Genomic DNA, 12,522 nt, shown 5'->3' with positions numbered 1-12,522 from the left:
ACACACACACACACACACACACACACACACACACACAATGAATGAATGAGTGAATGAAAGTTTAAAAACATGCAAACAAGAACAAAAAGCACAATTGTGGTGGTATTGTGTTCCCCAAAATATTGTGTACCTTAATAAACTTATCTGGGGTCAGAGAACAGAAAAGCCACTAGTTAGGCAGTGATAGCACACACCTTTAATTCTAGCATTCCAGAGATAGAAATCCTTCTGGATCTCTGTGAGTTCAAGGCCACATTGGAAAAAGCCAAACATGGTGACTCACACCTTTAATCCCAGAAAGCCAGCCTTTAATCCCAGAGAGTGGTGGTAGAAAGCAGAAAGATATATAAGGCGTGAGGACCAGAAACTAGAGGCATTTAAGCATTCGGCTGGTTAAGCTTTTAGGCTTTCAAGCAGCACAGTTCAGCTGAGATTCATTCTGGATGAGGACTCAGAGGCTTCCAGTCTGAGGAAACAGGACCAGCTGAGGAACTGGTAAGGTGAGATAGCCGTGGCTTGTTCTGTCTCTCTGACCTTCCAGTATTCACCCCAATAACTGGCCTCGGGTTTGATTTTATTAATAAGAACTTTTAAGAATCCTGCTACACACAATGACCTATGGACACTAAGTCAACACCACCTCTGCAGTATCCTCTTTTAGGTAGCCCCATCTTAAGAACAAAAGCAACCACAGATGAAAGAGTAACAAGTAACACAGACCAAGTGAAGTTTCTTGCCAAAAAGGGCTCTCAGTTGATCTCAAATGTCTGGAAAAGTGATTTGTTCCCCTGAGCCATCAGGCAAGAAACACTAGTCTCTTTTACTACAGAGATGTTTTACCTTATGCCACAGATTTCAGGTTTGTGGGTAATCATCTACTTTCTTCCATCTGACTCTAAAACACCTGGCAGACAAAACTTAAATAGTTCACATATGGCACGTGCTTATACACTTTTTACATTTATAATTCAAAGTGTAACAGAAGAGTTAACAGTCTTTCTTCCGGGGCTGGAGAGATGGCCGAGTGATTAACAGAACTTGTTGTTCTTTCAGAGGATGTATATTCAAATCTCAGCACTCATATCAGGAAGCTTACAACTGCCTGTAACTCCAGCTTCAGGGGATTCAATACCGTCCTTTGACATCGCCCCCCCACGCCCACCCCCCTCCCGACACTGGCAGACACATATACACATGAATAAAATTAAAGTTAAAAAGATTCTTTCAGCCGGGTGGTGGTGGCAGCGGCACACGCCTTTAATCCCAGCACTGGGGAGGCAGAGGCTGGCAGATCTCTGTGAGTTTGAGGCCAGCCTGGGCTACAGAGTGAGTTCCAGGACAGCTAGAGCAACACAGAGAATCCCTGTCCTGAAAAAAAAAAAAACAAAACCAAACCCAAAACAAACCAAAAAATGTGTAAGAAGGGCAAAACAATAAATTTCAGGCTAGGTGTGGTATCACATGCCTTTAATCTCAAGGCGCAGAGGCAGGTGGAAATTGAATTCAGGTCCTCTGTTAACTGCTGTGTCATCTCTCCAATCCCATGTTGTTGTGTATTTGCATTATTATAAAGAATTGTCATTTGATCATTTTGTTTGAAAGTATAATTTATATATTACACTTATAGCACCCCACAGAGATGTTAATGTCAGTAAATTAATAGCCATAAGACCGTCTTTTTCTCTTTGGTTTCACTGTTGACACTGTATATGTTGAGTTTTTATTCCTCCCAAAATGTATACTAACAATTTGAGAAAAGTAGTACACTTCTTAGTGTATTCAACTAGATTGTTCAATTTGTGGTTGTGAGTTAAAGATGTAATAGGAAGAAAGAATCTTTTTTTTTTTTTCCACCTGTGTTGTGTCTGCCTCACAAGTGCTATAACCATAATTTTTTAAGACCATCTTACCTCATAGCCCTGTTGGCTTGGAACTTGCTATATGACCGGGCTGGCCTTGAACTCAGAGATCCTCAAGCATCTTCCTCCCAAGTGTTGGTATTTAAAAGTATACCCCCACATCCAGCTTCATTAGATTCAAAGCAGGTTCAGTGTGGATGACCCAAAATTACTGACTTACTATAGACACACAGAATGTATCAATCCTGGAATTTTCTTTCTTTCTTTTCTTTTTTCTTTTTTTTTTTTTTTTTTTTTTTTTTTTTTTTGGTTTTTCGAGACAGGGTTTCTCTGTGTAGCTTTGTGCCTTTCCTGGATCTCGCTCTGTAGACCAGGCTGGCCCGGAACTCACAAAGATCCGCCTGGCTCTGCCTCCCGAGTGCTGGGATTAAAGGCATTCGCCACCACCGGCCAGCCCTCCTGGAATTTTCTTAAGATGTCCCTCATAATAAAGACCAAATAGTAGGGCTAGGCATGTTGACAAAATGCTACAGGTTTCAATCCCAAAAACTTTATAAACTGGACATAGTGGTACATTAGGGAGGTTAAGACAGAAGGGGCAAAAGCACAAGGTCATCCTCAGCTACAAAGAATCTTGGGATACAGGAAACCTTGTCTCAAAAACACTAGGTATCTCACAGCAGTGGCACACACCTTTGGTCCTAGCACTCAGAAGGCAGATGCAGGCGGATCTCTGAGAGTCCCAGGACAGCCAGGGCTACACCTGTCATGTAGAGAAACTCTGTCTTGAAAAACCAACCAACTGGACTGGAGAGATGGCTCAGAGGCTAAGAGCACTGGCAGCTCTTCCAGAGGTCCTGAGTTCAATTCCCAGCAACCACATGGTGGCTCACAACCGTTTATGTGTTCCGGTGCCCTCTTCTCGCCTGCAATATAGACATACATGCAGGCAGAACACTGTATACAGAATAAATAAATCTTACAAAACAAACAAAAGCCCTCAATATTATAAAGTTCACAATATGTAGGACTCTTGATTTAACAACAAACACCCTTCTGCTCTAAAGGGAACTAAAGTGAGATTACATGAGAACCTATTAACATATCTTCTACAATGCTGGTACATAATTCAGTTTTTCATCTCCATTACAAAGGAGATATAGTTTAAAATAGGATACTTGGTTCCCCAATAATGCAGGGCCAGTAGGATGGCTTAGTAGATAAAGACACTTGCCACCAAGCCTCAACAGTCTGAGTATAAGTCTTCAATCCTTAGGACCTACAAGGTAGGAGAAAAGACCCAACTCCTACAAGTGACCTCAACATGCAAGCTATGGCGCACGAATTCCTCTCCCTCTCCTCCCCCCCCCCCCTCTCTCTCTCTCTCTCTCTCTCTCTCTCACACACACACACACACACACACACACACACACACACACACACACACACACGAAGCTGAAGTAGCTAAAAGGGAGCTGTCTGTAAATGTCAGCACTGAGCACCTAGTGACAGCATGAGGATGGCTTAGTTTGAGGTCAGCCTAGTCTGTAGAGTGAGTTCCAGCCCACCTTGGGCTATGTAACCTAGCAAGACCCTGTCTCAAAACACAATAGGTACTAGGGAGTGGTTCAATCAGTAAATACAAATATGAGTACCTGAGTTCAATCCCTAGTCAAGCACTGTAGCATCAGACTTGTAATCCAAGCACTAGGGAGGCAGACACAGGTAGATCCCTGGGGCTTGCAAGACAAACCAAGTGGTTCTCAATCTTCCTAATACTGTGACCTTTAATACAGTTCCTGTTGTGATGACCTCCAACCATAAAATTATTTTCATTGCTACTTTTTAACTGTAATTTTGCTACCATTATGAATCACAATACCATCATATTTATTTATGTGTTTTAGGTAACCCCTGAGAAGGGGTCATTTGAAACACACAAGCTAGGGGTCAAGTTAAATAGGTGATTTCCAGGATCAACATGAGAACCTGTCTCAAAAAATAAGGACTGTTACTAAAAGGTACTTGATGTTAAAATTCTGGCCTCCCACAACTTCATGTACTGGGACACACATACAGGACTATGTACATATACACCAAAACCAAAAAAGAACCTGCTCACAGTAGCCTAGCCAAATCCATGAGTTCCAGGTTCAATGAGAGCTCTTATCTCAAAAAATAAGGTGGAACACTGGGCAGTGGTGGCACATGCCTTTAATCCCAGCACTCGGGAGGCAGAGGCAGGTGAATCTCTATCTACAGAGTGAAATCCAGGACAGGTACCAAAACTACACAGAGAAACGGGGGGGGGGGGAGGGGGGGAGTAAGGAAGACTGTTGTTGATATATTGTGCACCCCAATAAACTTATCTGGGGGTCAGAGAACAGGACAGCCATAATACTAAAATATTAAACATAGAGGTTAGGCAGTGGCAGCACATACCTTTAATCCTAGCATTCCAGAGGCAGAGATCCATTTGGATCTCTGTGAGTTCAAAGCACACTGGAAACAGCTGGGCATGGTAACTTTAATTCCAGGAAGTGATGACAGGAAACAGAAAGGTATTTAAGGCATGAGGACGAGGAACTAGGCTGGTTAAGCTTTTAGCCTTTTGAGCAGTACAGTTCAGCTGAGATCCATTTGGGTAAGGACTTAGAGGCTTCCAGTCTAAGGAAACAGGATCAGCTGAGGAATTGGCAACGTGAGGTGGGTGTGGCTTGTTCTGTTTCTCTGATCATTCAGCATTCACCCCAATACCTGGCTCCAGGTTTGTTTTTATTAATAAGAATTTTTAAGATTTGTGCTACAGAAGACCACATTACACCAACCTCTAGTCTATACACACACACACACACACACACACACACACAGAGAGAGAGAGAGGAATATACACAAAAGGAATATATACAAAAAAAAAAAAAAAAAAAAAAAAAAAAAAGCCGGGCGTTGGTGGTGCACGCCTTTAATCCCAGCACTCGGGAGGCAGAGGCAGGCGGATCTCTGTGAGTTCGAGGCCAGCCTGAGCTACCAAGTGAGCTCCAGGAAAGGCGCAAAGCTATGCAGAGAAACCCTGTCTCAAAAAAAAAAAAAAAAAAAAAAAAAAAGGAAGCCAGGCATTAATAGTAGTACACATCCACAATCCAACACATGAGTAGTATCTGCTATGAGTTTGAAGCCAGCCAGGCTACACAGCAAAGGAACCAAAAACAGTAAAAGGAGTCCCTATAACGTAAACTTTGTGTCTGAAATATGGATTACAGCTGTTTGCTACAACTCCCTGGTTGTTCTCTGATTCTTTGCAAATTTTAAACATTTACCACCTAAGAGCTGAGTCATTTGAGTATTTCCTCATCCTTTCATCAATTATACCAATCACATCTTTAAATTCTGCAATGATCATTTTCATAGCTATAAGCCTCTATATAGAGTCATTAACAGCTCTGGGATTTTTGTTTGTTTGAGGATAGAGAAATGCCTGGTGTCCCTAAAGAACAGAAAAAAGCACCAGATCCCTTGGAACTGGAGACAGCTGTGAGCCACAATGTGGGTGCTGGGAACTGAACCTGGTCTTCTAAAGAAAACAACCAATGATTTTCACTGCTGAACCACACATAAAAAAATAAGTATTTTCTAAAGCTAATATTTTAGACTCCACAGTAAAACTCTGTAGAAGTCTAAAATTACAATCAGCTAACCCCATGTGGTGTTTCAAGGAAGAGCCAATGAACATTTGAGAATTAACTCCCAATGTGCTAGACTAACTCCCTACGGGTCTATAAAATCAGAGAACCTAGCAGGACATGGTGGTGCACACGTTTAATCCCAGCACTCATGAGGCAGAGGCAGGCGGATCTATGAGTTCAAGGCCAGTCTGGTGAGTTTCAGGATAGTCGGGGCTGCTACACAGAGAAATCCTGTCTCCCCCCAACACCAAAAAAAAGCTGGGCTGTGGTGGCACACACCTTTAATCCCAGCACTTGGGAGGCAGAGCCAGGCAGATCTCTGTGAGTTCGGGGCCAGTCTGGGCTACAGAGTGAGTTCCAGGAAAGGTGCAAAGCTACACAGAGAAACCCTGTCTCAAAAAAACAAAACAAAACAAAAAACCAAAAAGAGTGTTAGGTTTTCAGTGAGACGCCACTGACCCATCTATATAACCACAATATTGTTCTTTGGTTTGAGACAAGGTTTCTCTGTGTAATAGTCCTGGCTGTTCTGGAACTCATTCTATAATAGACCAGGCTGGCCTCGAACTTACAGAGATTTTTGTGCCTCTGCCTCCCGAGTGCTGGGATTAAAGGTATATACCACTACCGCTTTTGGAAAATACGTTAACCTAGACTACATAGCAAGTTTGAAGCAAGCCTGGGATACACTAGCCTGGCTCAAAAGTTTTTTGTTTTTTTTTAATTAAACTAAGAATAAGGTATGTCAAAAATGAGGGAGGTGTTTCTTGTCCCAATGCCACATGCAATTTTGAAAATATTTCATGACATAGAAACATACATTAGATATGTAAATAAAAAAACAAAAAGATAGCTAATACAATTTTACTTGCATGTTCCAATATTGTTCAGTTATATATTAGGAGAAAAAAGTCTAAAATATCAGAACACTAACAATTAGCTGATAAATCTAAGTTTATTTCTGTATAATGCTCTACTTTGTAAGTTGCATTAATAAGAAAGATACTTAAACAAGTCATCCCCCCACTCCACCCACCCATCCCCACCCCCGTGGTTACATGCAACAGTAAGACAAACACAATTCTTTTTTTTTTTTTTTTTTTTTGGTTTTTCGAGACAGGGTTTCTCTTGTGTAGCTTTGCACCTTTCCTGGAACTCACTTGGTAGCCCAGGCTGGCCTCGAACTCACAGAGATCCACCTGCCTCTGCCTCCCAAGTGCTGGGATTAAAGGCGTGCACCACCACCGCCCGGCTACAATTCTTTTTGAGTAGTATGTTTTTCCCAAAAAGTTTACTCTTAATAACAAAATCACCAAACATCAAAAATTTACATAGTGAGGGGTGTTAAAATCTCAAGATGCGGGGCTGAAGAGATGGCTCAGAGGTTGAGAGCACTGGCTGCTCTTCCAAAGGTCCTGAGTTCAATTCCCTGCAAACACACGGTGGCTCACAACCACCTGTAATAAGATCTGGCCCTCTTCTGGCCTGCAGTTATATATGCTATATACATGATAAATAAATGAATCTTTAAAAAAAAAATCTCAAGATGCTACTCACAAGACACAAAAGCCAAGCCTCCATAATAGATAAACTACACACTAAATACTCAGAGACAAGACTCCTAATTAGTGCCAAGCCAAAGAAGAGGTGAAAAGCAGGAAAGAAATTAATTATAAGACTTCTAAAAAAACAACAAGCTGTGGGAATATGTTGAGTACCCCCAGTACCTGCAAATCAAGTGAGATTAACAATGGAAAAAGAGAAAACACAGTAAAGCTCCTAGTAGGTAGAGTCTGTAAACAGCTCCCACCAACGGATCCGACACTTCCTTTCTCTAGGCTAGTTTTCCGTCCACTCCCCACTCTACCTGGTTTAGTAGAATTGTTATTAACACAATGCCTGACAGAAGTTTAACATACAAACCACTATTTTATTACTAGAATACAATGGTACTCATGGAAAAGACTTCTCAAAAAACATTTCCAAGAGTGCTTTCACTAATTCATTTCTTTTTTTCTATTTAGGTATTAGATGATTCTAGCCAGGTGGTGGTGGTGGCCGCGGTGAGGGTGGCGGCGGGGTGGCGGCACATTCCTGCATCTTTAACCCCAGCACTCGGAAGGCAGAGGCAGGCAGATCTCTGTGATGCCAGCCTGTTCTACAGAGTGAGATTCAGGACAACCAGGGCTGTTTCACAGAGAAACCCTGTCTTGAAAAAACAAACAACAACAACAAAAAAAACGAGAAGAGAGAGAGAGAGAGAGAGAGAGATATGATTCTAGTACTCGCCACACTCACCCCTTCTTGAGTCCTTTATTTCTGCCTATTAGGGCTGGTTTGTTTGACTGGTCAAGTACACAGTAAGAAGGAAGTGTACATAACAAGGAGTCCAATCTGTGACTGACTGCAACCATCAAATAACGCGATACCTTTAGATTAGCCAAGTTTTTTGAGGTTTTGAATGTCCAAGAGAAGATAGCCCGAGCTGACCAAGTTTCCAAGTTGCCTCTTTGTTGAGACCCAAACCTCTTCCAAAGTACCTACTCTAATAATGGTTCCTCACAGCTTAGTCTGATTTAAAAATTGCATTTTCACATGCTAAAAAAAGACTAATTTTAAGAAGTTAGTCATATTTGCTCTAAATAAGGTAATCGATTACTATCAAAGCAGAGTAGAAAACCTACTTACAGGTACTAACCCACTACAGTTTGTCAAAAACTATTGCCTGGGGCCACTCATTCATCCAATACCTTTACTGAGAAACCCCAGATTTAAGAGCATTTTCATCATGGTTACATTTTTAAACACACTGGTACAACCACTTACATTGACTAGTAAAGTTAAAAATATACCTTCCAGCTGGGCGTGGTGGCGCACGCCTTTAATCCCAGCACTCAGAAGGCAGAGCCAGGCAGATCTCTGTGAGTTCAAGGCCAACCTGGTCTACAGAGCAAGCTCCAGGACAGGCACCAAGACTACACAGAGAAACTGCCCCCCCCCAAATATTCCTTCCTTAAAACCAAGCAACCTTAACCTTAAATGTATATGACAACCAAATACATCCAAATGTTCACAGGAGCACTGATATCTATAAACTAGAAACAATTTAATGTTTGCCAGCATGGGATATAAAATTATGGAACATCAACAAAACAGTACAGAAATGGACAAAAACTACCAAAGCTGCACACATAAAAAGCAATGATAAAAGCAGAAGACACAAAGTAAGCTCGGGAGGCAGAGACAGGTTTATCTTCCTGAGTTTGAAGCCAGCATGATCTACATGGTGAATTCCAGAACAGCCAGAGGTACACAGTGAGACCCCCATCTCGAAAACAGTAATAATAATCATAAAGCAACAGTGAGTGTACATATACACAAGATTTAAAAAAAACAAAACTATGTTTAGGGATACAAAGGTGGTAAATATGAAGACAAAAGACAAGATTATCAAACTCAAGAGATGGTTTCAAAGGAGCTGAAGCATATTGGCTGCTCTTCCAGAGGCCCTGTGTTTGATTCCTGAACCCAAATAACAACTGACAATTGCCTCGAACTCCAGTCCCAGGGGATCCAACACACTACCCTATTCTGGTTCTGAGGGCACAGACATATATGCAGACAAAACACACGTACACAATAAAAAAAAAAAAAAATGAGATTGAGTTTAGCTGTTTCTAAGAACTGAGATGCTATGAGGAAGAACAGATACAGAGATGATGGCATTCTATTTCTTAGATGTAGTTACACTAATCTGATCTGTAAACAGTACATAAATATTTCACAATCTTAAGGGAGGGTGTTGTAGTGTGCTTGTTTAGCCTGTACAAAGCCCAGGGTTTGATCTCCAACCCACACAGGATGGGTTTGGTGGCAGCATACTTATAATCCCAGCACCTGGGAGGCAGAGGCATGAGGATCAGAAGTTCAAGATCATGCTCCACAGCAACAGCCAGCCCAAAATTCCTAAAACCCTATCTCAAAGAGAAAAAGATCAGCTTTCGAAGTGGGTCCAAAGAACCATTCCTTTTCCCCTTTGAAGAAAGCAAAAATTTACACCTTTTTCTTCATGCAGCCAAGTCAGTTTAATAAGACAAACCACAACCCAGAGCCAGAGAAGTTAGTTTAGTGGTAAAGTGCATGCTTAGCATGTGCAAGACTCTAGGTTCAAAATAATGAAAATAAAACAAAAACAGAAATCACAATCAATTATAGGGGAAAATATTGAAGCTCCGAGGACTTACGCCTGGAACTAAATGCAGGCGGGCAAAGAAAAGCTGTTGAGTAACACCTTCTTCTGAGGCCAACTCAGACAGTCAGATAAAGCATGGCCATTGAAAAAGCAGAGAAGTCAGAAGCACGGCACATCAAGTACAAACCTCTACTGACTACAAGCATGCAAGCTCACAGGAAGACATCCTTGATTTTGAAGCTGCTATAAAGGAGGACAGCCACACCCAAGTCCCTAACTGGGCTTTGATTTGTGTTGTTTTTACTTTTTCAAGTAACTCAAATTCACAGCAAAATTCAGCCACTTTTTGAGCTTTTGTTTGGAGACGCAACATCAACATAAGCTTTTCCAAGGAGATATGAAACTGTGTAAGTTCTTGGAGAAGTAGAAAAATATCCCAAAGGACTGAAAGTTATCTACCAGGTAAATATTAGTTGATGGAAACATTGTTAAAGAAAAAAAAAAAAAAAAAAAGACAATCCAGAACAAGCAAGCTTAAAAGGTATAAAAAGTTTATAAATAAACTCAATAAACCTGACAGTTTTTGTTTTTAAACCATTTAGGTTCTTAGCTGATGTTTTGCAATGTTAATCCTGCATGTTGGGGTGACTTAGATTTTAAGGGACCACTGTCCAAGCAACAGTTTCCCACCTGCAGTTTTCTAGTAGCTAGCGTTTCTAGCAGACAACACCAAGAATGAATGACAGGATTTGTAAAGTTTCAATATTACTGAGGGGAAAGGGGATAACGGACCGCACACATACTTCCAGCATATGAATGATTTTAACTCACCAGTCACCATGTTGCATGTATGTCTGCTGCTTGTCCTGAGTTCTTAAGACTTCTAACATTCTGAAGAAGATAGAACAAAGAAGTTCCTTCCATCCTCAGCCTCTTTTTAAGTTTTAACTTTGTTCTTAAAAAAATACAGTGTATTAAAAAAAACATTACTATCAAATTTGATTTCCACTATTACTCCTTTTAGCTTGCTTTTACTCAACCTTGATGGACCGAAACTGTATAATAAACTAGCAGATGTTTTGTGTTAGAAAAAAAAAGGGGTGCATATTTCTCCTTCACAAACCTAGAGTTTCCTTGACACCAGATGACAGCGCTGGGACAAAAAAAAAGCTGAGAAGGACTTAGGTCACTTGGTTCTTATAGTGACACGGGCAGATTTAGAAATTTCTACTGAATACTTTAGAAATTACAAAGAAAAAAGCAAATCAAGTTTATCAACGTTAAGAACTGGCCCTTATTCGGAACAGAAAAGCAAGTCCCTCCCACCCATGCAGGGGGGGGGCGCCTACATTTAAGGATTTAAAGCGGAATTTTAAAGCTCGGAGAGTTTGGTACTATACACATTTGAAGATCTCTTTCCGGAGCGCAGAGGTGACGTGTATCAACTGCGCTTAGGGACGAATTGGTTTCTGATGGAAGAAAAGCAGGTACTAACCAAGGGCCTTGTAACGCTAACCTCTCCTCGGCACAAAGCACCAGTACAAGGTGAAAAAACCCAGGGGAACCCAATGCCCTCTCTGGCCAACAGAACTCGGTTTCCGAAGCAAGGTAGCACCCTCCCCAAGCACCCACCCAGTACATGGGCCTCGCTTAAATAACTGCATTCTTCAGTTAGTACGAGCAATTCTGTCTGCCTCCCAGAGGAGCGGAGCCGCGAGCCAGACAGCAAAGCCGCTAGGTTTCTCTGCAGACCTAGGCCACCGCTGCCCCGGACGTCACCAGAGCAGGAAGGGCCCAACAACCCTCCACGCTCCCCTCGAAGCAAGTCGGTCGTCCGCCAGGCTGCCGGCCCTCCGCTCCGAAGGGGCGTCGGCGCGCACTCGGGACGGCGCGACCCACCAACAGCAGGGCGCGCGCCGCAAAACCGGGGGGTCGCGGGCGGGCGGGCGCGCGCCCCGGAAGCCGCTCTAGCCCACGGGCCACAGCTGAGAGCCAACGGGGACGCGCACGTCGCGCGGCGACGCGCAATGGGAGGACCGCACAGCGCGCGCGTCACCGCGGGGTTAAAGAAAAAAAAACACACACACACACGCACGCACACAGGCGCCCGTGCGCGCGCCCGCCGCCGCCGCGCGCGCCCGTGCGCCGCGCCCACCCCGATCCCAGGCTCGCCCCTCCCCGCCCGCGGGGCGGAGGCACGCGAGCCGAGGGACGGTCCCCGCTCCGCAGCCGCCCCGAGGTCGCCTGGGCCCGGCGGCGGCGGCCCGCCCGCCCCGCCCGCCTGCCCGCCCGCCGTTGTGTGCAGTGGGCCCTGCTGCCCCAGGCCCACAGCCTTGCTGCATCCCCGCGCCCACCAGAGCCCTCACCCGGCGACGCCACCGCCGCCGCTGCCTCCGCTCTGCCCGCCGGCCCCGCTTCACCGCCCGGGGCCTCGGTTCTGCCGCCGCTGCTCCAAGACCGACAGGATTTTCTCCTCACAGCTCCCTGGGCGCCATCTTACATTCAACCCTCACAACCAATGGGAGCTGAGTGCCCCTCTCGCGAGACTCGAAGCGTCGGATCCCGCGAGAGCTGCCGGTCAGGCTTAAAGGGAACGCTTCGGACTGCACGGGAGGCTGCTGGAACCGGAGAGTGGATCCCTGGGTGTTGAAAGGAGCGCCACGCCCAGGGACGCCCCTCCGTGGCGGGGAGGAGCCTAGGCCTGGGTTCAATACCCCGGGGTTATTTTGCTGCTGCCCGAGGTCTGGAGGCGTGCTTCTTAAACCCACCTACGGCGTCCCGCTGGCGC

The 12,522-nt window shown here is 44.0% G+C and overlaps 1 protein-coding gene across 5 annotated transcripts in view; it reads right to left on the bottom strand.

Moving 5' to 3' along the window:
* The window catches only part of Qrich1 (glutamine rich 1), a 39,786-nt gene extending 27,567 nt beyond the window's left edge, over positions 1-12,219 (bottom strand). The window contains exons 1-2 of one of the 5 annotated variants that reach the window (XM_028886956.2): positions 12,101-12,187; positions 10,566-10,625 (exon numbers count right to left, since the gene is read on the bottom strand). The gene's annotated coding sequence lies outside the window, so the exon portion shown is untranslated. Of the gene's footprint in view, positions 1-10,565; positions 10,690-11,366; positions 11,659-12,100 lie in introns of those variants that run through there. The other 4 variants (XM_028886954.2, XM_028886955.2, XM_028886957.2 and 1 more) reach the window with 4 other exon arrangements.
* Positions 12,220-12,522: the final 303 nt, after the last annotated feature.

This window comes from Peromyscus leucopus, chromosome 7 (genome assembly GCF_004664715.2).
Source record: "Peromyscus leucopus breed LL Stock chromosome 7, UCI_PerLeu_2.1, whole genome shotgun sequence".
Lineage (NCBI taxonomy): Eukaryota > Metazoa > Chordata > Mammalia > Rodentia > Cricetidae > Peromyscus > Peromyscus leucopus.
Note: the sequence above shows the minus strand (reverse complement) of the source record. Positions and strands in the feature narration are given on the sequence as shown.